The sequence below is a fragment of the Molothrus aeneus genome, chromosome 11 (assembly GCF_037042795.1).
Source record: "Molothrus aeneus isolate 106 chromosome 11, BPBGC_Maene_1.0, whole genome shotgun sequence".
Classification (NCBI taxonomy): Eukaryota; Metazoa; Chordata; class Aves; order Passeriformes; family Icteridae; genus Molothrus; species Molothrus aeneus.
This window is the reverse complement of record NC_089656.1, coordinates 3,847,746-3,874,664: the sequence shown is the minus strand read 5'-3', so window position 1 is coordinate 3,874,664 and position 26,919 is coordinate 3,847,746. Positions and strand designations below refer to the sequence as shown.

At 42.8% G+C, this 26,919-nt stretch overlaps 1 protein-coding gene and 1 long non-coding RNA gene across 4 annotated transcripts in view; one reads left to right on the top strand and one right to left on the bottom strand.

The window, feature by feature from the left end:
• The window catches only part of CDH8 (cadherin 8), a 162,171-nt gene extending 146,775 nt beyond the window's left edge, over window positions 1–15,396 (bottom strand). Inside the window, exon 1 of the mRNA XM_066557704.1 lies at window positions 14,843–15,396. The gene's annotated coding sequence lies outside the window, so the exon portion shown is untranslated. The remainder of the gene's footprint in view (window positions 1–14,842) is intronic.
• A 191-nt stretch (window positions 15,397–15,587) lies between these two features.
• Window positions 15,588–26,718, top strand: LOC136561404 (uncharacterized). Of its 3 annotated transcripts, XR_010784335.1 has the most exons (5): window positions 15,592–15,845; window positions 16,371–16,497; window positions 19,415–19,561; window positions 23,408–23,461; window positions 23,581–24,621. It is a non-coding gene; the product is annotated as an uncharacterized lncRNA (long non-coding RNA). The 3 variants fall into 3 exon arrangements; XR_010784336.1 differs by lacking the exon at window positions 23,581–24,621 and adding an exon at window positions 26,363–26,718 and having other exon boundaries at window positions 15,588–16,497; window positions 23,408–23,524; XR_010784334.1 differs by having other exon boundaries at window positions 15,594–16,497.
• The last annotated feature ends 201 nt before the right edge of the window (window positions 26,719–26,919 follow it).

The window sequence follows — 26,919 nt, the reverse complement described above, 5'->3', positions numbered from 1 at the left end:
TAATTCCTAGTATTGCATGTTTATGAAAATCCTGAGAGCTTAGATAGGTCTTTGGGTTTTGGTTTCTTTTTTTTTTTGGGGGGGGGCAGGGCAGAGGATGGTTTGTTGTTCTTTTTTAAGGTTCATACACACTTATAGCATAAAACTGTCATAATCTGATTGCAGGGGTTCCATAATGTTGTCTTCTTACCACAAAGGTTCCACACCTTCTTGGTGTTTCTCGTGGGCAGCTCCTCAGAGCACTGACTCTTTCTTCTCCACAAAGCACCCAACTGACTCCAGCTCCCTTCTCACCCACCCCACTCTTTTATAGCACTCTTGTTCTCATTGCTTACAGCTGGGGCCTGTTACAGTCAGGCCTGTTCCTAATCTCTGATAATTGGCTCAGCTGCAACTCCTTAGGGGTAAGATGACTTTCTACACTATCTTTATTTTCTTATATTCTATCCCCCTACATAAAACATGCAGAACACCTTTTAGACGACCAGTAAAAGTCAGCTGTTCTTTTAAAAGCAAACAACGTAGAAAGTATTTTTTTTAAACTTCAGTAATTGCCAAAGCAACTGTGAAATCTGTTGCATGAAAACCCAAAACTGTGAGAAACTTGTCTTGTTAGAAGGGGAGAGGAGCTGCTACCAAAGTGAAACTCAATCTCTCAAGCAGCATGGAAGAATGGTGAGCTAATAGTGCAGTGCTTTGACAATGCATCCAGAATGAGGGAATATCCATTACAGCAGAACCTGGAGCTTTATAGGCCTCACTGCCAACTGGGGTGGAAATAAAGGAATCAGAGAATACAGCAAGCTCTTGAGAGCAAGTTTTGGGGAAAATGTGAGAGAAGTGAGAGGCTTTAAATGTCTTGACATTCTCTTAATCCCAGAAAAGGAAGAGGAACAAACAGTCTAATGATGGGATGCATCATTCACCCTCTGAAAAACCTCTTCAGTCCAGGGAATTAAATGGAGTTTACTGCTGCTGCTTTCTGGCACATGTTAAACAGAGATTTCCAGGGCATGTTTGGGGGTAGAAGGTATTGAAAGAGAGAAACAGCCAAATTTCAGTCAAAATGATTGGTTTTGCTCAGATGGAATCCTCTTTATATCTGACTGGATGAGTGGGTGCCTGTGCCTGCCAGGAGACAGATTTTTCTGGTTTCTCCAATGATGCAAGAATCAAAACACAGGAGAAATAAAAGCACTGTAAAACAGAGCAAGAGACAGCATCTTCAACCAACACCCAGGATTAAATTCAAAATGGAGGGCAGAAACTGAAAACACAGTTTAAGGGTCCTTTTTAGGGGTTGAACAGAGCAAGATGTAATGTACTGTTCTCTTTTTAGAGTGACTGTTTCTGGGTGAAAAACCACTTGGTATCTAAACCTCAAAAACCCCTCAGAGAAAAGGACAAGTGGGCAGGACTGACTTCCTTACACTTCCAGCACAAGTTGATATAGTTCTTTTTATCAACACGACCAAATAATAATAAAGCACTTCCCTTCATATTCAAGAAGCTTTTTGAAAACAATTCTAATTAATCTCCATAGCCTGCCTTCTAAAAGAAATGAAATAAATGAGATAAAACAATATGAAGCTTCCAGAACTATTTTTGGTTGAAGAAAGAACAGGATATTTGGTTTTCACACTGCCACTCTCAATCCTTAGAAAGCATTAAGTTCATTTCAGTGCATCCCTCCTCAGTTCCTCCCCCAGACTTCCTGCTTGTTACTCTTCATTTACTCCAATCAAATTTAGGTCCTATCCACTCACACTAATACAGAAGATTCACTGTGACTGGGCTGTCCTCACGGTAGCTGTGTGTTCAGCAATACCTTAAGGCAAACGAGTCCAAAGCACATCAGGAACATCAGCAATGCACACCCCGTGCCATTAAACCCCCTGAGTGAACAGCCCCGTGAGCAGCACAGTTACACAGAGCACACAAAGCTGGGAGATTCTGAGCACTGGCAGCAAAGTTGGGCAGTGCAGGGCAAAGGAAAAAAACCCAGTGGGACTTTGGCACATCCCAGTCCTGCAGAGGGATGTGATCAGTGTGGAAATATTGAGCTGGATAAAGTTTTCCACTATAGTACTCACATTCTCTGAACAGAGACAGAATTCTCTCTCCCAGGGTTTTTCCTGGAGAAGCACAGAGAGAGAAAGAGAAAACAATTCTTATCTCTACTTCCTGCTCCTGTTGTTTTTGCACATGTGGAATGTGTTATGGAGATTGTTTACCTGAAGGGATTTGGCAATTGGATTCTGCTGAGGATTGCTTTGTTTCCTTGGCCAATTGGGTCAAAGCTGTGCCCTGGCTCTCTCAGACAGTCACAGATTTTTCGTTAGTATTCTTTGTAGTATGGTATCTCTTTAGTATAGTCATAATATAGTATTAATCTAATATAATATAGCTTAATAAAGCAATTGTTCAGCTTTCTGAATCATGGAGTCAGATGCCAATCATTCCCTGCATCAGGGGCTCCCTGAATTCTGTACTCCACAGCTCAACCTGGACTGCAGGAGCCTTGTAAGAGTTATTTGAGAAACAGACTCTCATTCAGGCTCTGTCAGTGAATCAGGGCACACACTTTATGCAATGCATGGAGGTGGGATTGTCCCCAGATTTCTTTACCAAATCTGGAAATTACTTTTCTGCCCCATTCCTGGGAACAGAACACCATGCATGTGGCTGGGAGCTGATGGGAGGCATTTTTAATATGTGGCCCAGCAATTTACACATTGGCTAATAGGAAAGCTGAGAAGTGCCAAACAGTTAAATTGTAATCCTCTAGATTGGATGTGTAGGAGGGGACCACAGGGCTCTTGAACCAGTCTATATAACATATTAAAAAGCAATATATAAAGGCAGACTTGGAAATCAAGGAAGACCAGTAGGTGAGGCACAGTAGCACTTTCCCTTCTTATGTTATGCCATGGTCTAAAGCAGTGGTGAGTGTGGAATGACAGCAAAATTATTCCAGTGAAGCCAGAATTACCTTTTTTCTTAGCAACAAAAAGAAGAGAAGCACGTGGCCCTTCAAGAGTGTATTTCACAGAATCATGGAATGGGTTGGGTTGGGAGGGACTTTAAATCCCATCCAGTGCCACCCCTGCCATGGCAGGGACACCTCCCACTGTCCCAGGCTGCTCCAGCCCCAGTGTCCAGCCTGGCCTTGGGCACTGCCAGGGATGCAGGGGCAGCCCCAGCTGCTCTGGGCACCCTGTGCCAGGGCCTGCCCACCCTGCCAGGGAACAATTCCTCATTGCCAAGATCCCAGCCAGCCCTGCCCTCTGGCACTGGCAGCCATTCCCTGGCTCCTGTCCCTCCAGCCCTTGGCAATTGTCTCTCTCCATCTTTTCTGCAGCTCCTTCAGGCCTGCAAGGCCACCCTGAGCTCAGCCAAAGCTTCTCCTGTGCAGGTGAGCAATGCCAGCTGTGCCAGCCTTTCCTCCCAGCAGAGCTGCTCCATCCCTCTGCCCATCCTGGAGCCTCCTCTGGGCTCTCTCAGCAGCTCCAGGTCCCTCCTGTGCTGGCCCCAAAACTGGAGGCAGTGCTCCACCTTCATCAAGATTTTGCTTGTGTTGATGAAAGTATAATTTTTGCTTTTAATCTCCACATGTTCAGATGGCCTTGGGCTGTTGCCTTAAACAAAACTTCAGTGATGTTCTGAGTGGTTTCCCTGCACACTGTTGGGTGTATACAACTCCAGATCAACTCTAATCCAGCAAAGCTGTTTACAAAACAGCTTGAGTTCTCCATTCATGCCTGAGAGGGGAAAGTGATATTTAAATTATAAAGAATTTCTCTAATGTAATAAATAGATGAAAGAAAATGCTCCACTATGTCATGGAGCACAGATTCAAACAACTGCCTTATGTCCTCAAAAACTTAAAACTGTATTCATAAATGCTGTTCTCCATGCACAGGCTATAGAGAAGTACAGATAAAGCTGAGTGGTTTGTTTTCCACTCTGTGTGCTGATGGAGTTTCAGAAAATATTCTGTTCACAGGAGCTTGCATCTTGGAACTGTACTCATAAAACTCAGCCATGGAGTGTGTGAGTCTTTACAAGTACAACCCAAAGTGATTACCAAGAGGTTTATAAGCTGACAGGAGGACAGAACCAGCACATAGCTCCAGAAAGCACTGTCATACACACTGGGACCTCTCTGCAACTCAGATCTATGCAGGTCACAGCTGGGAGCTCAGCCTTGCACACAGTTAGAGCCAGGTGTGGCAGTGGACACTTACACAGATATAAAGCTCATTTTGTGCATGAGTGGAGGGAAGCACTTCTTTAATAAAGAGAGTTTATTTCACTACAATCATTTTAAAATCGTCTTGTAGCTTTAAAAGGTGACCACTGGCATGCAGTAATTTGTTAAAAAGATTAATAAAGTTAATAAAAGTAGTTGAAGGTATAAACTTTGCATTAAAAAAGAAGCAAAGTAAGACCATAAAAAACAACAAATTTTTTTTTTTTTTTCATTTTCAAAGCACAGAATATTCATCTGGTTAAATAAACCCCTTTATTACAATGCCAGTGCATTGATTTACACCATGATCTCAGTTTAAAAGATTTTAGAGCCACTCTAGTGGTTCTCCACACAACAGACATGGAGGTTTGTCTTAAGAACTGCAGCAACATTTTTTCATTATTTCATTTGCAGTGATGATATGCAGCATCTCAGCCCTTGGACCTCACTATTTCATTGTGATGGATTTTATGAGTTACTAAATAACTGTTATTAAGGTAAAATAAAACCCTTGGGTATTGCTCTCTTTAAATGACTTACACCAGAGATACAAAAAGGAAACCTGATGATTTTTGCCCAAAAGGGATTTTTTTGTAGAATTTTCAGGATCCACTATATTTTGTACATTAAATACCTAATTTCTATCTTAGATGCTAATTTATTATAAGCAAATCCTCATTACAATACAAGCAACCTCAAATAATTGATGAGATGCCTTCATTTAATGACCACCTAGGGAGTGCCAGACAGTGCTATTTCTTACCCTTTTTTTTTTTTTGTCCCCACAGGTGTGGAACATCTGTTGATTTTTTATTTTTTCTACACTCTGTTCTCATTTCTTAAACTTTTTAGGTTTGTTCTTACCTCTCTAGGTATTGGCTACACTACAACTTTTGCTTCCTTTTCCCCTTTCTCAAGGACTCAGAGAAGGTTCTTTCCTACCAAAACCAGCAAAATGATGCAAAGCCTTCCCACATTGGGCAGAGTGATTATCTTTGCCTCTCTCATCCCTGCTTGGCAGCACAACAGAGCCTTACATTTCACTAACAGAAATAGGTCCTTCATGCTCCAGTCACACTTGTAGGAACTCTTCTTACTCTCCTTCATAGAATCCCAGAGTGAGTTGGGTTGGACCTTTAAACCCATTCAGTGCCACCCCTTGTTGCCCTGATTTTTTAAGATTTTCTAAACCTTCTGATGTTGATATTTTTGTAATGAACTTTCTGTAAATAACTCATTGTTTTGCATTCTTTTATGGAGGAGGAGAAATTTGATGGAGTGTTGGTTTGTCCAGTGTCATTGGAGAGGTGGCACTGTCACCCTCCAATCCACTGTCACTTTTGGAAAACTATAAATGTTGGAGTGAGAAAATAAACTTCCCTTTTTTTCTCCACCTTGAGAGCAGTGGTGTGCACTTGTGTTGTTTCGTGTCCTATAGTAACAAAACCTGCCATGGCAGGGACACCTTCCCCTGTCCCAGGCTGCTCCAGCCCCAGTGTCCAGCCTGGCCTTGGGCACTGCCAGGGATGCAGGGGCAGCCCCAGCTGCTCTGGGCACCTGTGCCAGGGCCTGCCCACCCTGCCAGGGAACAATTCCTCATTGCCAAGATCCCACCCAGCCCTGCCCTCTGGCACTGGCAGCCATTCCCTGGCTCCTGTCCCTCCAGCCCTTGGCAATTGTCTCTCTCCATCTTCCCTGCAGCTCCTTCAGGCCCTGCAAGGCCACCCTGAGCTCAGCCAAAGCTTCTCCTGTGCAGGTGAGCAATGCCAGCTGTGCCAGCCTTTCCTCCCAGCAGAGCTGCTCCATCCCTCTCACTTACAAGAGAACTGTGGTTTTTAATTTGCCATTAAAGCAGAACAAACCTAAATTCCATCAGAAAGAGCTATCAAAACACCATATCCAACAAAAAGGGTGTCATCCTTGCCTGCATAACTTATCTCCATACCCATCCTGTTTCCACTACATATCTATTAAATTGTACCTGAACCTGATTGAAATCACCTTGGATAAGGCAGCAGGATCATGTTTTCCTCTGCAAAGGAATGAATACTTCTTGCCATAAATAATAAGGCTTATTCCTCAGAGGATTATTCGTTTGTGTAAAGATTACTCACTAACTCACCAAACAGTCAAATTAAGAGGCAGTTCACCACCCAAGAGCAAGATGAAGAGGGATGAGGCTGTAATCAGCCCTGCTGCCATGGCAGTGGCTCAGATGCTGCTCACAGTGCCCACTGCAAAGTGCCACTTGCCTGCCCTGGCTTGGCTCTCCTGCCTCTATGTGCCAGCAGAGCTGTGTGCAGGCCCTCCCTAACCCAGTTCTGTCAAAAGGATCTTGTTAACTTAAACGCCTTTAATAGTAAGGTGTTTTTAAAACCAAATCATTCTGACAGAGCTGGGCTAGCCCATTGCTCATGCTATAATTCCACCAAGAGCAATTTTCATTTAAGAGGCTCTTCCCCCCCCTCAGCCCCCACGACATGCAAGCTACACATTCCCAATAACTGGTCTCCATTCCCATTCCTTCTCCACTGCAGTTCACTGTCCCTGCAGTTGTGCTATCTGCACAATAACTGGTCTTCATTCCCATTCCTTCTCCACTGCAGTTCACTGTCCCTGCAGTTGTGCCATCTGCACAATAACTGGTCTCCATTCCCATTCCTTCTCCACTGCAGTTCACTGTCCCTGCAGTTGTGCCATCTGCAATCAGCACTGTAAGACAGGCTACTGAAATGTGGGTTAACAAACACAATTTGCAACGAAATCTTGTTCCAAAAAGTCTTTTCCTTCAAGACTCTAACCCAGATCATTGCAGAACTAAAGAACCCATCAACTATAGGACAACAAGAAGTAGTTTTGAGAACTGTGCTGACAAAAAGCATATGAGGTTTCACTATATACTTCAGAGAGCAGAAAAATAGTTGAATCAACAAAATTGAGTGGAGGAAAACTTCTGGAGAAGAGGAGAAACAGGCAATTAGGGACAGAAAACTACTTAAATAAATGCCTGGTGGACTCCTGCTATTCAATCATGGTAACCTGCAGTGGTTTTATTCATTGGTGCTGGCAGGTTTTAGGGACAGAAACCTCTGCCCCAGATGTGCTGGTGTGAGAGCAGGCTCCACCAGGAGGGAACTGCTGTGGGCCAGCACAGCCCAGTGCCCTGGGCACAGCACAGAGCCAGCAGCCACACTCCAGCCAGGCATGGCCCAGGCACTGCTGCAAAGCAGAATTACCCCAGGCAGCTGCAGCAGATTTCACTAACAGTGATTTTAAGGGACTGGTACGTCACCTGGAGTTAGCTGTAACACAGAAAAGCATTAAAGCATTATCCACACATCCTTTCCCTCAGCCACACACCTGAAATTGCACAGGGAGGGAAATGAGCTGGGAAATGTTACAGGAAATCCTTGGTGCTGTCAGAGCTCCCTGCCAATCCAAGTGCAAATCCACTGTCCGAGTTCATTCTGATGTACAACTCGTGGCAATTTGCTTATGGCTGCCTGGGAAATCAAAAGCAGCTTCCTAAAGCATTATTTATTGCAGCAGCAATGGCAACAGGCACCACCTTTCTCCTGCTTTTGTCTTAGGTGTTCTGCCCTACCCACACGGAGTAATTCAGTGAGCAAAGACATGTCACTTTATCTTTTTAAGCTTAGTCATGCTCTGCTACTCTTTAAAGACTTCTGCACTGTCCTGTAGGTTGTTAAGTGAGTTCCTGAGCTTGTGTCAAATGCTAAAGGACTGGTTTAGGCACAGTGTTAACCTCTGCATCAGATGTAGCTGAGGGAATCCATGCACTGGGAAAATATGGACATGCAGCTGCAGAAATGCAACAGTTTCTTCAACATTTGGAGCTCTAATAATTACTGAAGGATGTATTAATCTATCTATAAGATTAGCATTACCAAAAGCAGGTTACTTCAGTTTTAGGGGTCTGTTTCACAGGAAGACAGAAGGAAGGTTTAGAAAATCCTTTCTAAGATAAATTCCTCTGCCTTCTTTCCCTTACTTTGGTGCTTTAACTGGAAAACATCATAACCTGGTGTTCTGGAGTGGAGAAAAGACTGGTTTAGGATATAGGTGTTTATCTGTCACAGCTTCACTGAGGCTTTGGGATAGAGAGAAAATTACAACATCCATCACACTGAAATATATCTCAATATTATAATAATAAATTATTTGTTATTATGTGTGCTTAACATGGTACTTTATCATATCTACAAGATCTGCTTTATATGACTAGCTAAATCTTTTTTTACAATTTTTGACAAATACTTACTATCAGATAACTCTTTCTTAAAAAAAACAAACCACATAAGAGTATCTTGACCCAGCGATATGTTTTTTGTACAACTTCTCTTGGTATCAATAGAATTTCTTATTTTTGTTACTCTTCGACAGTAAAATCAATATGGGACAACTTTAAAGCTGTCAAGACTCAGACTTTTTGTATATAAAGCTGTCAAGTCTTTCCAGAAGCAGCCACTACTTTATGGAACCAGAATGCTTTTAAAGAAACCCACCAAGGGTGTCGTCAGAACCTTCAAACTATTTTTATTCTTTATTATTCCTTGCTCTGTGCAGTGCTCTGGACTTCAGCGTGCTACACATGCTCAGGTGCAGGACAAAGAGACAGCAAGTGCTACCAAGTATGCAGATGAAGGTGAAATTTCCTCCCTAATGAAATAAGTATTTTAAATATTTTAAGTCATTTTGGTTGTGGTTGGTTGGGTGGGTTTTCTTGTTTGATTGGGTTGGGGTTTTTTTTTTTGGTGTGGATTTATTTTTCCATGACAGCTGACGCTAAAGCCATGGGTATTAAAATGGCAATACAGCTGGTTCAGCTCTACAGAGGAACAAAAGGAAATTGCAACCTTCCCTTTCAATTTCTTAGGCAAAAAGAAAGGTTTGTGTCTCTGGGAGGCAGACACTCCACTGATGTGTGTCAGAACATCATCTCGTGATGCAGGTTCAAAACGGAGATGAGAGACAGACAAGGCTTCCAGAGCGGTCCAAAAACTTGAAGAGAGGAAAAACAGTTGCACCAGCACTGTTTTCATGCTACAGCAAGAGGAAGAAGCGATCTGAAGTAATTTTTATTCTCTCTAACCCAGTAATTAAAGCGGTTTTCCCGTGCCCGAAGCAGAAGCGCATTGCACCCCTGGGCCGGGGGCTGGCAGAGCCTCGCTCCCTCCTCGGAAGGTGAATTCCAGAATTCCAGAATTCCAGCATTGGGCACCTCCGGAACTGCCACGACAGAAGGGAAAAAGGCAACTTGTGCTCAACAAGAAGAGCTCATAGAAAGGCAAACAGATTGGCCTGCGACTGAGAATGAGGTGTTAACCGTGCTCTGCCTGGGGCATTGTTTATCAGGAGACTTTCAGCAGCTGGGATGTGCTTATCCTGCACTTCCTGAAGAAAAAAAAGCTTTAAATATTAATGGGGGACATAAATATCTTGCTTTCTGGGCTTCTTTTTCAGTTTTTTTTTTTTTTTATATATAAATATGTACAACAGAACTGTCATATCCTTGTTTAACGAATATTGTGTATTCTCTACAGAGTTTATTTGTTTATTTTTAACAAAATATCATACTTAAGGAAAAACCCACATGATTTCCTGACATGTATTCCGATTAAACTAAGATTATAAATTATGACTGGACATCATGACTTACTGAAACTTTCCAGCCATATGCATGAGCATGCGTGTGCATTAAAAACATCTTTAAAGAGGAAAATTCTGAACATATCTGGACTTTTCTATACTGTATACAGTATGGCTTCAGGAAACCTCAAATCTCTGCTGAGATATGTGAACTTAGAAGTGAAGGTTTCTAATTTTGCATCACTGAATTTGATGGCAGTTTTACCACCAATTTAGATGAGTTGTTTGGAAAGAATTAGGACTCTCCAATGTTAAACTTATTTCTTCTGGAGTTGCCAAGCTGAGATTTTGTGGGGGTTTTCCCCCCATTCATTTGTTTTCATCTAACTTTGGGAAACACACAAAAACAAAGGTCAGAGACCAAAACACGGGACACAACCTAAACTTCAGTGACATTAAGTTTTCATACTGTGTTACTTAAAGGGCAATCATAGTTGTTACATTTAATCCCTAAGAGAGATTCACATCTGAAGTGTTGCAAAATTCAATTAGAGAATTGCACTTCCTCTTGAGTGCCAGCTCTCTGTTTGCTGCAGTCTTTAGGGCTTTGAAATAATGTAAACGTATAAAATATATAAGTTTTATATTTATATTTTTATAAAACATAAAATATGCGCATATGGTTCTGATCATCAGCGACTGCAAAGGAAATGGGTGGAAACGGGAGCTGTCAAACAAGGCTGAGCATTGCTTCCCTGGAAAAGCCACTTTGGGTGAATGTACATGAGAGCTGAAACTGTGAACTAGGGACTGCCAAGACTGTTTTCATAATGTTTTGAACTTCCATATCTGCTGCAAAGACACACTGAGAAACGCCTCCGTGAGCTTGTCTAGGGCTTGGGCACCACAGGATAGGAGACACTTCCCGTGGGAGCTTCCCCTCCTCAGATCTGGGACTGGGAGACATTTCTAATCTCAAACCTGAGCCAGGGTGCTCATCATTCTCAATTTCAAATGATTTCCACAAGACACATCACAATCAACACCTTGGCAAATCAATTGTGTGAGTGCTATCACTGCAACCAACCCATGGATAAAGGCTGCTCTCATGGCTAAGGCAGGTGGAAATCAGATTTTATAGCATCTGACTCCAGGTAAAAGACTATCTGTTGGTAACTGAACTGATTTACAGATTCATTTATTTTTTTTCTTTTCAGCTTGTGCTTACTACTCCAGCTACCATCAGCACCAATGTATTTTGGGAACAAAATTTTATTAATGCAGTTGAAATGCCACGGAGTTGATGTTATTTACGTGGTTGGCAAAATGAGAAACATGCTGGACAGATTCTAGAACAAAGGAGAGGGAAAATAAATGTGTGTGTATATATATAGACACACATTTGTAATCTCAAATTGGACTTTATTTTGTTCTCTGTCTGTCTACTGCTCAAATAGTTATGTTCAAAAAGCTCTGAAGTGAGCCACCTTTTCTATGGCAACAACACTAAGAAAAATGTTGAGTTTCCATGATCTAATTTAATTCTATTGATGTGATCTTATGGTAGCAATGATGCTTAAAATGCTCCAAGCTCAAATTGCCGTAGCATTTGCCTCGCGCTGAAAGAATTTAGGTTTTATTATTTTATACTCATAGATGAAAGACTCTTATGATACCACTTTAGTGTATGCTACAAGCATACAATTGTATTAATAGTAGGTCAGGCTTTAATAATATTGAGATGGAAAGGGAATATTGCTGAGATATGGGGTATCTGATAGGTATGAGGGATTTATAAAAATACCTGCATGAGCAGTCGCTTTCTGACACAAAACATGCACAATCATCATTTGGAAAAACACACCTCCAAGAAATTACAGGGCACGTTCACATCCCTACTTGTCCATAATCTCAGAGATCAGTATTTCTCTCTCTTTAACATGCCTCAGGTTTTGGAAATTAAATCATCTGTGTGTACCAAGAGTCAAGTGGGAGGGCTCCAGGCCCCTATTTTCAATAAACGTCCAAAAAAGTCCCAGCTAAAGTCTGTGGAAATGGTCTTCCTAAGCCAAGATTTAAAAAGATGAAATCTGCAACTCTATGAGAGGAAATAGAAAGAAAATTCAAGAAGAGCTTCAGGGGCTAACAGACCTAAATTTATGTCCATGGCTGACTGTGAGTTCTCACTTGAAATGGTTCTACATCCTGAAGGAGGGAGAAGGATATTTTTTTCAGAGAAGACAATGACTCATATGTTAAGAGTGATGCAAATAAAATGCCCAGGGATCAATTAAATTGATTTGATAAAGGTGCAGTGTTATTGGAAAAATCCTGAAGACCACAAATGACAAAAATTCAAAAGACAACAAATTTCACAAAAAAGTGAATTTGAATCTGATTGTGGGACCACTTCCCCCTTTACCAACTCTTTTTTCGACATCAGTAGCAGGAGCTGAAGGAAGGACTAAACATTCGAAAAGCACCGAGGGACTCCATCTAAGGAGGATTCTACCTCACCTCACATAGATTAAAACTTGGTTTATTTTTAAGGAAAGGCATAAAAGGAGTAGCTGTCATATACAGCCATACTTCTTATTAAAACCAGCTGCATTTGTTAAGCAGGCGCACGGAGTGTTATTGATTTTTTAATATTGAAGAAAATGTCCAAAGTTAGTTTCTTGGCTAGCAGCCTACCCAGTTAACAAATTGCTCACCTGGATAATTTAAGAACCAACTTACATGAAATGCTTCAACCTCCAAGGGCACTGAAGGCCCTCAGCTTACAACTAAGCATGGAAATCAAAGTCCTTCACAGCCAGGATGCAAGTTTGGTAAAATAAGGGAGTTAATAAATAGCTTAGGAGGAAGCCACCAGAAAGCTGTGCTCGTTCTGTAAGCAGTGAGGTGGAACAACAAGATGAAAATATCATGTAATAATCACTTCCCTTCCTAAGATTCTTCTGTCACAACCATCCTTACAATTAGGCTGGGAGGTAACACCACAGAGAGCTTTTGGGTTCTGATGGTAGCAGATTTTATGGGCGTGAAATTTGCTAATTTCGCGGGTATGCCAAATACTAACTTCCTCCAGAAGATTCATCATCTTGTTTAAGACAGGGAAAATGTACACGAGAGTAATTTCCCACTCTTCTGAATTTATTTATTATTTAGTTATATATACTGAGAAGCCTATTGTGAAGTCTCTACTTGTTCACAGCAGTCTAGTATTGAACACAGAGGGGAAATATCACTCATGCAAGAGCACTGCATATTTCTCCTTATCCTTGTTGCAGAGAAACTCTGGAAGAATTTCCAAAAGGGGATGAGTGAAGTTAAGAGGATTCTTTATCTATAGCTTTGGTAGTTATCAGCTCTATTCTTTAATTGAAACTGAAGTGAGCAGCTGTTAACTTCCCTGCCATTAGGAGCTAACACGTTACATTTTTGGAACAATAAACAGTTGTCGCTATTTGAGTTCTTGCCATCAGCACCTCCCAAAAAACACCTGTGCGAGCCGTCTATGTGCTCAAGTTGGCTGTTGCGAGGTGTCAGCCTTTATAAAAGTTGCATGAGCGTTTCCTCCCCTCTCAGAGGGAAGAGACAGACTCGTTTGCGTGGAACAGAGAGTGTTTGTGCCTGTGTGAAAGGGAGGAGAGCCAGGGTGCAGTTTGATACCTGTTGGCAACGCCAGCGGGTCCGTGTAGCGCCGTTAAACGCCGGCTTGGATTGATTCCACTCTATTTAGTCTGCTACTAAAGGCAAACCGCTTGAATCGAGATAAATTCAAGGCACGACCGAACGGCAGCGAACCGCAAAGGAATTCCTGCCCGTGTTAAGTAGTGTCACCTTCATGGCGGTAGGCAGAGCCTAAATAAGGATTGGAATTAATCTCTTTTCTATTAGCCAGCCAGGAGCTGCCAGAGGCTCTGTGCTGGAGCCTGGCGGTGCCTCCCAGGCTGGTGCTGCCGAGCAGGGATGCTGCTGCTGCCCAGCAGAATAGAAGGATGTGCTCCTCCTCTGCCTTCCTCAAAGAGAGCACGAAGCGTTTGGTGGCACAGCAGCTCCAGGGGGCTGCAGGCTCCTGCGTTTCTGCTCTGGGAGCCTTGGCAGCGAACGAGAGGCTGAGGCTAAGAGGATTTCTCCCTCTCCCAAGTTTCAGCTGGGTGCATCCTCTGTTTAGTCAGCCAAAGGATGGGAAGGAAAACAACTTGTGGGACAGGGATGACTCCTGGCTAGTTATGGCTAGAGATGCATTGCCATCGCAGCTTTCAAGAGCAGTATTTCTGCGATGCTTTCCTCTCTCAAAGTAGGAAAGGAAGCTATGAAGCCATTCCTATTTATTTACTTACTTAGGGGGTGCAAAGCTTTGCGGTGAGGGAAGGTGATAATAAATCGGGGGGATTTTCCCCCCTCAAGGTTCTTCCAGCCTCCTCCTCCCTCATTTACATATCTGGCTGGTGGGTGATTTTTATTCTCAGCACGAAAACTGCAATCTATTTCAATGCATGAATGCAGCCCTGCATCTATTCAACACAGTGAAATAGCCCAGAGACTTATTGTACTAAATAAGAAAACAAGGAGAAGAAACGGGTTCGCCAGCCTTAGAAGCAACCCTCTGTGATCCAAAGTCCTCCCGATTCTTTAAAGGAGGGTTGTAGAACGGAAGGAAAAATAAACCTCCCAAAAAAACCACCAACAAGCGGGAAGACAAATACAATTACCAGCACTTCTTCTCCCTAGAGAATAATAATGATAATAAAAAAATACTAACAAGCATCCCACGACATTTTCATTATCGGCAATTTGAAAACATCCGACTTAATGAGGGACCCCAGTTCGGTCTAATACCGCACCTACGGACGAGGAAGGCGCTCGCCCAGCGCACCTTGCACGCACACAGAGCCCAAGTCAGCCAGAAACCCACGGGCGAGAGCCCTCTGCCAGCCAGCCACAAATTGTCTGAATAAAATGAATACTCACTCTTTCAAGGAGCAAGGGAGCCGCTCGCCCACAGCCACTTCACGCACGGATGGAAAGGGTGAGGTAAAAAGCCATCAGCCAGTCCCTGGGAACAGGCAGGGCGCTCCAGATTTTCTTCTCATGCTTTCCGAGGCTGCCGATGCTGGCGGAGCCGCTGCTTGCCGGGCTTCCCGGGTCTCTGTGCCTGCATGCTGGGGTGCAGTTATTAATTTCTCCCTTCGCACGAGCCAGCGGCAGCCGCACGTCTCCAGGAAAGCAGGGATATTCCAAATAAATCCGCTAATTCCGGGGCTGAGCGCGCTACCGTGCCCGCCTGCCAAACGTAGCTGTGAAGCGATGTGGAAAAGTGAGCCGGGAGCCTCCCCTGACAGCTCTTATTGGGCTGATCTCGGAGGCAGGTCTAGCGCTGGGAAATTCGTGTAAGCACTTTGGGGTGGTGGTTTTCCCCCTCCCTCCGCTGCCCGCCTTCCCCCCGGCAGGCACACAACTTTTCCAGGGGCGGCGGCGCCGCTCGCTCCCCGCGCTCCTGCCGGGCGCCCGGGCCGCCAACTCCGCGCCGGGGCATCTCCTCCGGCCGCCCGGAGACACGGAGAGAGGGAGGGACGGACGGAGGGAGGGATGAGGGCGAGCGGGGGTGGGCACCGGGCGGGCCCGGGGCGGGGGGGCCGGGCCCGGAGCGGGGCCACCGGGGACGCGCCCGCCGGGGCTGGGACGTGCCCGGAGCGGCGGCGAGGAGGAGCCCCCCCCGTTCTCCCGTTGCCGTCCTTTGGGGTGATGCCCGCCGGGAGAGGGATGCGGAGGGGATGCGGCAGCACCCGATGGGCCGCGGGCAGCCGCTCGTCTCCGTGCGACAGCGCTGCGGGCGGGCGCCCTGGGGACAGGGAGGGCATCCTTGAAAAACGCTTTTCCCAACACGCCCCCGGGAGCTGCGGGCGGCTCGGGGCTCTCGCAGCCTCGGTGGCCCCGGGGCAGCGCCAGGCGAGGATGGAGGCGGCAGCGCGCAGTAAGTCCTTGACCCTCGGCCCGTCCCCAAATGCTCTTTGTGACCGACAGCGCCGGGATCCCGCACGGCCCTGCTGCTGGAGCACCGGGCATCGCCACCTGCCTTGGGCTTTGCGGAGCTGGAGCGGGCTCGTCCCGTCCGGGGCAGGCAAACAGCACGGCCAGCACCCCGCGGGGGACAGGCCCCTGCCCACCTTCCTCATCCATCGAGCTTTTCTCCTTGTCGTGTTGCATGGATTATCTGTTAGCAGATTAAATGTATTCTTTTTTATAATACATCCTAGCTCTGAATCCTCCCCAAGTCTGATGTTTGCTGGAAGGGAAGGGGTAACAGCACAAGGTCAGGTGCAGGCAGGGACTCTAAAAATGGTTCCACACTGAGCTGGTGCTGTTGGGGAAGTTTAATCGCCATCAATTCCATCCTTCTCCAGCTCTCCGTGACCAGTACGATGGCGTGGTAGAAATGAACGCGCTGTGTGGTTCTATATTGACAAACCAGGTTCATTACTCAACTTTATTTTTAAAGGGCTGGTCACCTGAACCTCCTTCAGATCACCTGCAAACCTCTCCACCTTAACCAAAAGATAAGATGACTACTCTGTTGAAGATCTACCTAGGATTGCAGAAAGTGGACCCTAATATTCTGCTGTACAGTAAGAATACCATAATATTTAGTTCCATGATTGTTAATCGTATTTTCCATGCTGATCCTATGAGTGCATGACAGTGCGTGAGACCCTCCCTGTGTAGCTCTTACCTGCTCGGCTTTATCTTGACTAAATGCAAGCTAGTGCAGACAACAGGTGCATTTCTGCTTGCACAAATCCTCCTTCTGAAAAGTCTCAGCCTCATGGGAATGTAGCAAAATGCACCCAGAATGTGCCATTTTTCAAGGTCAATGAGGAAACATCTAACTATGGCTTTGTTTCCCTCAGCCCAAGCGCTTACCTTCAGAGCTGTGAGCCTGGGAGGATTGCTTGGAGGAGGATGGATATGAAAATACCCAATACTTGAAGCAGACAGAGAGCCTTGAGGGAAATACAAAACACTTGGCAGTGCAATAGATAAGATCAGAAATGTGGTTTCCTTTTACCTGGGGTTCTGTTGAGGCAAGGAGCGTTTTTCTCCCCCATCGTTCCACCAACTGAACAACGCAGTGAAAGTACAGATCTTGTCACAAGGGAAGCGTGAGGATGCTCAACCTGGCTTTACTCCAGGGAATTATTGCCAGTTTTGAAACTTCTTTTAGATTTCAGTAAGAGTGGTAGCACACCTTGTTTTAATTTCCATTTAAAACACCTAAAGGAAGCAACCAAGAATAAAAGTTCTTCCTAAAAAGAGCCCTCATGTCCTTGCTTTAAATAGGCAGCACAGCAGTGTGTGGGAAGAAAGCTAATGGTAGAGGTTGTACCTCCAAGTGCAGCTTAAAAGTTGAGTTTTTTGTTTTGATTTCAACCTTTGACTTGTGCCATTTGTTCTACGTGACCTTTCTTGCAATTGGAAATTATCAGGGCAAAAGCTGCACTCTTTCATCTTCAGGTTGTGGGAGAAGATGGTAAGTGTCTTGTTAAAATGGATTATGCCATCCATGGATTCCCCTGCTGGAAAGCCTTGCAGATGATGGAGTAAATCTTGACAGGAAGAAGTGTATAGATTAAAATTAATGTAAAAATAAGCTTGGAATAGCAAAGGAACATTTGCAGCTTTCTGCATCCTATCCAGATGAAATGATTTAATGATATTTATCATAGTGAGAGATCTATATATACACACTACTGCATTACACTGATGAATATGCTGGCTAGAAATTGTTTCCTCTTAAATAAATATTATAAGGAAGATTATTCCTCTATCTTCTAAATGGCCATTTCATTTGTTAAGCAAAAAGCAGCTCTGACTCCAGTTGCAATGGGATGAAGATTTTTAGTTTAATGACTGTACTGAAGAAAGAAGTCATCTGCAAAATGCATATGATTAAATCTCACCCTGGATCAAACTGGAATGCAATTTTTCATATTAAATTTTGGGATCAGGGGAAAAAAACAGCCAAACAAACAAGATTATTTACAAAATGTATTTGCTTGTGGTATGGGTTGGTTGTTGGTTTTGTTGTTGTGGGGTTATTTTTCATCTTGGATTTATGGTATCTCTTGGTCACTTTTTTTGGCTTGGTTGGCTTTTTTTTTGGGGGGGGAGTTGTGTATTTGTTTTTTCTTTTAGATGGGTTTTAGCTTTTTGGGGTTGCTTTTGTTTGGTTTTTTGACTGGTTGTGATGGAGAATTGGGAAAAAATTCACCTCAGCTTGGAAGAGACCTGGGAGATTTACTTCTATATCGCTTTGCTTTAATGAGTAAGAAGGATTAAAACCCCTGTGTGAGTTCCCATGCATATACAGACAGGAAGTATCTGTCACCTAAAACATGTGGCATAATGGAATTCCACCATCTTCTCTCACTTTCTCGGTTATGTGAAAACAGTTGTTGATTATCATTTAATTCTTTGTTCCTCAGCAGTGCAATCAGCTGTTTCCTGAAGACAGAGAGTTTAGACCTTACTGCTCAAAAATATCCAGCAGAAGTGGCTTGAAATGAACTCTTCAGGGGCAACTCAGCCACAGCACAGCCTTGCCAGGGTTACTGCTGGAGTCACTGTTTGGGGTCATCTCATTTAAATGACAATGCCAAAGTCGGGGCTTGAGAGGGGAAAAGAAACTACTGTGCTAATTCCTGATATTCACATTTTATTCCCATCAGATCACCTACCAGTGAGATATTTCCCTCAAAGCATCAGTAGCTGATTTCAGTTTTTAATATGTAAAATGGAGCCTGATCCAAAATTACATGCAATTAATGAGTCCAGAGTGAATTGCTTGATCAAGATAAATGACTTTACTGCAAGCTACTTTTGCTTACAGGGATTGCCACTAAAATGCCACTTCAAAGTAATAAGAAATTAATAACTGATTTGAAAGTTACTAAAGCAAGTTTATGGACTAGTGGCATCACCTGCCATTGTTGCAATAAAGCTTTTAACATATTAAATGCTGTTTTCTTAGGCAATACCCACTCTACATCATTGGCACCTTTTGCTCAAATTACATGAAGGATTATTCCTTAATTTAATTTGCTTTGTATGCTAGAATTGATATTTGCTTTGTATGCTAGAATTGACATTTCATGACATGAAATAAGAAGAAACAAGAAGTTACCTTAAGTCCAGCACATTTCTGTATAAAATATGCACTTTTATCAGCTCCCTGTGCCAGCACACAAACATAATTACCTTTAGAACATAGGTTCTTATCACTGTCTTGTAACCTTTAAAGCCTGCTTGCATACAGTTATCACAAGTTGGTTATCAGGAAAAATAATGATCTCCTGTGTTTGGGAAGTCACTGAAGACATCTGTAACTTGAAAAAAAAATCCATTATATAATGCTTACAAGTGATCCTATAGATTAAAACAAGGGAAATGATACAAGCAGCCTCTGAGATAAAGGTACAGGGTTGGGATAGGTTTGGTTTCAATTTTTTTTCCCTCTGAAAGAAATTTGTGTTTACATTTTAACAGGCAAGGCTAGAAACCCTGAGAGACTGAAGTGAGGGACATGCAAAGGAATGCCAGACTCCTTCAGGGATCACACATGGTTAAAATTCAATATCCAGCACTGGAACAGAAAGCTTGGAAAGCCCCACTGAAGAAAGAGCAGCAGAAGCTGTAAGTGACAGAAGTGATTCTCAACCACCCAAAACCCTTTGCTTTTGACTCTGGGCCTTCTGAGAATCTGATCCAACTCTATTCCCTTGTTACTTGAGATGTGAGGAGAAACATGCATTGATTTTGAAGTTAGTTATGCTTTGACTGAACAAACAAATTCCTATAACCATTCAAATTCCTCCTGCAGCCCAAGGAAAAGTCTGTTCTGTCAGACAGAAACAAAAGTTGAACCCAGCAGCAGCCCTGGGCTCGTGGGCCCTTAGCACATCCTTTGCCATCCCCAAACACTTCATTTAGCACTATAAAACACAACTAGCCCTGAGCCACTTCCACTCTCCAGAGATTATAAAATACAACCCCCCCAACTACTAATTTGTGTACCTTTTGCACCAGTGATATTAGGGAGTGCATAAAAATAACACTGCATTATCAGGTTTTATTATTCCTCGGGCACTGTTTGCAATTTTGACTAGTTGCTGTCAGGTTGGCTGTTAGAAAAACAATTATTCCTTTAGTACATCAAACACTAGGAGAAAGACAAAAGGAAATTATATCCAGCAAGGCATTCAACCATTATTTTTTTGTTGTACTTTAGTGCAAGTTGTACAGGATGCAATTTGGGGAGTTCATCTTTCGCTGTGGGTTTTCACTCTGCCTTGTGAGCGTCAGGAGCTGGCTCAGTCACAGGAGCTGTGCAAATATTGTTTGCTCTACCTCAAGTGCCCTCTAGTGTGCAGTAATTAAGCAGGTTAAAATAAAGTTTTTTTCTCCTTTTTTTTCCTAACAGTTACTCTCCTAAATCCCAAAGTAATATGTAACACTGCTTTTCTTCGAGAGGAAAGAGAAATTCAATGTTCTCTGCATTAATTGTGTGGCTATAAATGAATTATCTCCTCCATGCAAAATCAAATCACTCCTGTTGCTGTCAGATTTTTATTCTCAGAGGTTTAAGTTAAATAAAGCCCAATAATTCTTTTGGGTGTTATGAAAATGTCAAAGTACAAACAGTTTTTGGTGTTATCAGATCCAAAACAACCGTTTTCTCTTTGCAAAAGGAAATTACCACATTCATCAACAAAACATGACCCTAGAACAAGATTAACAAAAAAACCCTAATTATGCTTTTAGGGTCTTTTAAAAGTACTCATTGTCTGCAGTTTAGAGAACAGGATAGCCTACATGAATATAAACAGAATAATGGCTGGGGCACACGTGTAACAAGTTCTGTGTGTTCTCACCTGTCTTGTGATGCTGAGGTTCTCCCTCAAAATTCTGCCATCACCTGGCTGGACAAAGCCAGTGGTGTCTGTCAGTGAGAGCAGGTTCTGTGCAGCAGCTCCTGACACCAAAGAACAGTGACAGGAGGAGAAGTGAGGAGATGCTGGGAGAGAAAAGTGTGGAGAGGTAAAATTACCAGCTGCAGCTCCAAGAACAAAGAATTGAAACCTCTGAAGAAGCAAGAGCCATTTAACTTATAAATAAATTTAAATAATAATTTTAAATAAGTTTAACTAATTTAGGCTTATTTCTAAGGGCTCCCCTGCATTTAAAAAGCAGACTTGAGTTCCCCACATAACTTTCTCCACTGCACAAATGAGTTCATTTTGGCAAAACCATTGAAGAGTCTTTCCCCATTCCTCATTTCACTGTGCCCTGACCTCAAAGCCAAGGATTCACTTTCAGGCAGGATTTACCATAAAATTCCAAGATAATAGCAAGCCTAAGCATACTCTAAACAAAACAGATTTTTAATGGACTTCTGAAAGCTGAGGTAAGAGGGATGGGTAGATCCCAGGAGAGATGAAATGGTTGCCTATAATAGGGATATGCTACACAGGGTGAGAGAATTGAATCTTTTATGAGTTGTAAAATCAGTAGGACTTCCTATAAGTGAAAAGAGTCATCATCACTACCTCTGAGCTGGGCTGTGGTGGCAGAGTTGTGGTTTCCAAGTGAGGTGCTGAGAGAAGCCCACAGGATTGTTTCCCGTTTGCCAGCTTGGCTCTGCTGAAGGTTACTTTCTGTACCTTGAGTGTTGCATTCTGCAGAGAACACACAGTTCTGGTGCAGTCTAGCATCCATAGGAGGCAGACAGGACAGAGCAGAGCAGCACACTTTGCCAATACATGGTTTTCTAACATAAAATGCCCTGTTTTAACAGCCACACTACACCCAGGCACTGTGCTGCCAGCAACACAACAACAAGAGTTATTCCAGAAACAATGCTGGAATAGATGCTCTCATAACTGAAAGCTAAAGTACAGCAGGGTTAGACAGCTCTTGGCAGGGATCTGGGCAAATAAACTGCCTTCATTTCCATCAGATTTGAGTCCCCAGGTGTGTTCAGCCCTCATCACTGCAGGGATAAGAGTGAACAGCAGCAGCAAATACACCTGGAGAGCAGCAGGGAGGGGAAAAGCCAGCCAGTGGCAAGGGAAGCTTTCTAAAATGGATACCTTCAAAATGGACAGCAGTCTGCCACCCCTGTCCTGAAGACAATAAATCCCTTTAGCTCAGTTCTCCATGAAGTGCCTTCCCTATCTGGGGGAGAGCAGCAGATCCTGGGTCCCTGAGAGGTGACAATTACAGCAGGCAAGCCACCCAAAGGGAGCTGGGGTAACTAACACAAGGGAAAGCAGCACAAGCACAAACACTAAAGTAGCTCAAGGCCAGGTTTCAGCACGGGACACCTGAAGAAACTCACCAAAAGGTACTTTTGCACACCTCACAACCCAAATCTAATAGCAGCACAAGCTGAAATTTGGCTGCTAGCTCAAATGGTGTTTTTCCATTCTGAATGCAGTGACAGATTAGGAGTATATGCTTATTTCAAAGTACTTCTCTCCAGAGAGTTCTGCTTTGGTTTTTTTATTTAATTAAGAAGGTAAGTCAACATACTGCCCATAAAGTGATTTTTTCAGCAGCTGCTGACACTGTAGTTTGGCAGACTGATCTTAAAAAAAAATCATAATGCTGTGGTAAAATAAAGCATCCATTTCCCCTAAAAATATTTCTGGTGCATATGGAAGAAGTACTGCTAATGAAGGAGAGTATCAATCATTTAAATGCACAGGACTCCATGCTGAAGGACCTTCCTTCTTCATAAGGAGCTAAACAGGCAGAGCATATAGAGGGAGAATCATGTTACTCAGAACAACTGGTTTTACTGCCAGTAATTTAATGAATCAAGTAAATATCTCCTGAAATATATTCTAAATTTATTTACCAATGCTGACAGGTGGTTTTTATTGTCAAATGCAGTAAAATCAAGTGAATAAGTAGCTGAGACTGAGATGATGCAAATGATGTCCCCCAGAGGAGAGAAGATGGGAATGATGTGACTGATCCACAGCTTGGTGTCCCCTCAGCTTCTTTGCAAGCCTTTAGAAGTGCAGAAAGAGTAGTACAACTTGTGTTTTCCATGGATCACTCCAGTCAGAGAAGCCAACTCTGGAATAACTGGAGGAATAGCAAGGCCTGACTCACTCCTGTGCTAATTTCACTAATTCCAGCTTAACACCAGAATAACACTGTGGTAAAACATGACCTATATTTTTATTTAAATTAAAATCTCTAATATTCATCAAATATTTATAAGAATATATAACAAATAATTGTGGCAAACATTGCATAATAAAGATGAAAGGGAAATTAACCTTGTGAATTTTTAAACTGAAGAATAAAGACCATTACATTAATAAGACTTAATTATATCATTAAATATTTAAAATTATGTCCTCTAATAAATGTTTTTATTTAACATATTTCTTTTCTATCTATTACATTAGTAAAATGCCTTTAAGATACAGAAAAAAAAAAAAGAAGGGCTTTTTTTTTTCTTTATAGCCATGCAAATACAGAGAAAGTGAGAAAGGAGCCATGTTACCTCTCCAGCTCAAGGTCAGCTCTCAGGAGAGAACAAGAGAACTTCCACAAGCCTCAGCTCCCTGCTTGAATGGGCTGGTAAGAGGCTGTGTCTTTGCTAACCATTTTTCTTCAATTATTCTCTTCTTTTTTAGGTCTAGCTTGGCTCTCTCTATGCTGATGAACTTGAGTTAATCCAGCACAAATAAACCTTGTCTCTGTCCATGTCTTTTCCATTGAGCATCCAACTCATCCCTGATAGGACACAGGGGTGAGAGCAGCACTTGGGAACTCCCAGGGAATCCTCAGGAAATCCACACCTTGCAAAGAGAAAGGGTCAATTGGATAGCAAAGGATTGGGGGCACAAGGGGTACAATCCCCCATCATCCCTCTGGAGATGTCACAGATTCTTTTCTCAACATTAATTCAGCTCACCTCATGTCTCTAGCGTTTTCCAATTATTCTACAAGCAGCAGAAGAGTTAAAGCAAAAAGTTTCTGAATAAACCCAAATTGAGCCCACAATGTTACACTCCTACCAGAAAGAAATTTCTTTTCCTAGCACACCTCCAAAACTTTTAATATTCCCTTCTAGATATGGCACTTCAAAGCAGCATTTCTGTTTCTTCAGTGTGTTCCAGTCCTATTTCTGCCTTGGCTGTGCACACAAACCCCACAGCCAGGGAGTCTGCCTGTCTCAGCTTTCCCCTGAAAATCCAGGTTTTGCATGCACTCACAGAAACACTGATTAAAATAAAATGGCAAACAGTGACAAATCAAATCTCACTCATCAGCGTTTCAGATTTATCAGAGGCTACAGTTTAATGATGCTTTAGAGAAAATTCTCTTCATTTGCAAGCACACAAAATTCTGAGGCCCTCTCTGTTTAGTTACTGTGCTTTTTGCAGTTAAACCATTCTTTCTGTTTACCACAGTAATACTTGCTCTGATCTAATTCCCACAAGTTTTTGTTTATTTTTGCCATATTCCTCTGACTTCTGTAGATTGTGTGGTTTGTTGCTATGTTTGTCTTCCTGCTGTCCCTCAGCATTTCCCTCCCCTGTACCCATCATCACCCATCCTGTAATTACAGAAATGTTATTTTTTGATAGACAGATGCATCGGGTTGCTGGCAGGAGTACTGCCATTATGTAGTCCAAATACTGAGCAGAATATTAAAGAATCATACAAATCAAGTCCTAGTGAAAGAATAATCTTGTGAGTTATCAAAAAGTTTGAACTAAGTCTGGTTTGCTTGTTTACACATGGGATAACTCACCTCAAACTAGGTAACATTTATTTACATATGGCAGCTAGGACTGCACAGGAAATAGAGTCTTCTAATTAACACTCCTGATGCTGCAAACATAAACAGGGATAAACACATATTCCATTATGTGTAGCTGCCACTCACTTTGCCACAGTATTTTTTTCTTTTCTCTGCACAAGTAAAACAATGCTACAAAGCAAACAAGCACTGAGCTTTCACTTCAGTACCTGCCTAATAATGTCATACCTTATTTCCAGGAAATTTATTTGGAAAAGTTACCAAAAAAAAACAACCAACCAACCAAACAAAAAGCAGTGTCATATCCTATCACTTCACTTAACTCAGGCTCAAGAGGCTGTAGGAATAACATGAGAGTTTCCACTAGTGTTATGTATTACTGTGCTTTAAAGTTTCCACAAATAAGGCACCTGTTTCTGCCTGGCAGGCAGGGTACAGAATAGTGAAAAGTGACACTATGCTCACAAACAAAAAGCTTAATCTGCAGAACAAATGAGGAATAAAATACATTCTGCGGGTCCAAATGGCTCACCACTGGAAATGTGGAGTAAAGCAGTCTGAGTAGGCAGAGCAAGGGAAAGGGAATGTGGAAAATTCTGTGGCAACCACTTCCAGCTGTGCCCCCACCAAGATTTCACCTGGGTGTGCTTCAGGGATCTACCTCAGCCAGGTCTGAAGGGCCCCTGCCTTATCCTCTGTCTGTGTGCTTGGGCTGACAGGGAAAACGTGGAGATGCTGCCAGCAGAGACAGGAGGGCTGGAGCCACCAGCTGAGGGAGCTTCCCCAGGGCAGCTCTGCCTTTCCTTCCCACTTCAGGGTGGCTCCCAGCACCATCCCAGGCTCTGTCCTCCCGCACCACACCCACAGAGAGCTCAGGGGGAGGCTTGCACACCTTCCTTGTGCTGTCACTGGGACTAAGGCAGGGTTTATCATTTCCTCTGTGCTTGAGCCCAGCCATGCTCAGCCAGGTGTAGGGCCTTCACACAGAGCTCTCTGAAAGTGCCTTCACACAGACTTGCAGTCTCCACACCACAGCTCACTGCACACCCTTACCCTGAGCTGTCTCATTTATAATTTAAATGTTTAATGCAAAGTGAAGCTCAAGTTAACAATACATATTTTTGAAGACCGACAGTGTAGTGCTTTATTTCCTAAAGGAATAACTGGAGTGATCCATAAGCAAATAGAAAGCCAAGTAACACTGTCTGAACAGACATAATTTGTGCTCATCCTTGAGAAACCTTAGAGAGCATACATCCCTTCCTCCTTCTCAGCTAGGCAAGGTGGGATTGACTGTGGTTTTCTTTCAGATGAGGTATGAAAAGCTGCAGTGCACTTTGTTCTGCACTGGTATTAATGATACCTTCAGAAGTGGGATGTCTTTGATATCTATTGTGTGCTGCTGACTGATGGCTCTTTCTAGCCTGGAAAAGTACCTTGTCTTAGCAGCTTTGTGTGGGCTGAGAGTGGAGGCCACAAGAATATTTTGAAGTTGAGAAATTTTAAATTAATATAAAGTATTGTATCATTAAAGCTGAGATAGTAATACCCTTCTAAATTCACCCTAAAACTTTCTTTGTCCATTCAGGAAATGATTAGATATTATCCCATCTTGGTTCTGGATATTCTTTATTGCTGTTCCTCCTCAGAGGCAGTGGATGAGGATCCCCACCAGCAAGAGCAGGGACAGCAGAAGCACTCTCCTTGTGCACAATCTCTTGCTGCAAGCCCCCCTCCCTGACACTTCTTCTATTATAAAACACTCAGAAGCAGCAATCCCGGCAATTGTCTGACTAATATCTTCATTATCAGGGAGCGTTATCTTTCACATACAACAAATGGAGATGGTGCTAACATCAGCACTGAAAATAAGGATTAGAGAAGGGGAACTACTGATCAAAGAGAAAAATAAACTCCAAAGGTTAACTTATGGCACATCTTTTTCTTAACCTGTGTTATAACCTGCTGTCTATATTAAGGAAACATTAAATAAACAACAACTTGTAAAATGATATTTTCTTATTTCTTTGACTCTACTAGTAAAGTAGAGTCAAAGAAATAAGAAAAATATCAATATCTTATTTCTTTGACTCTACTACTTGAAACAATTTTGCACAAGAGAAGACCCACATTCTGCTCCTAGATTTTAATTATGCCATCTGAAGCGAGCAGTGGTTAAGAGCATGAGAGAATGGAGACAGAATGA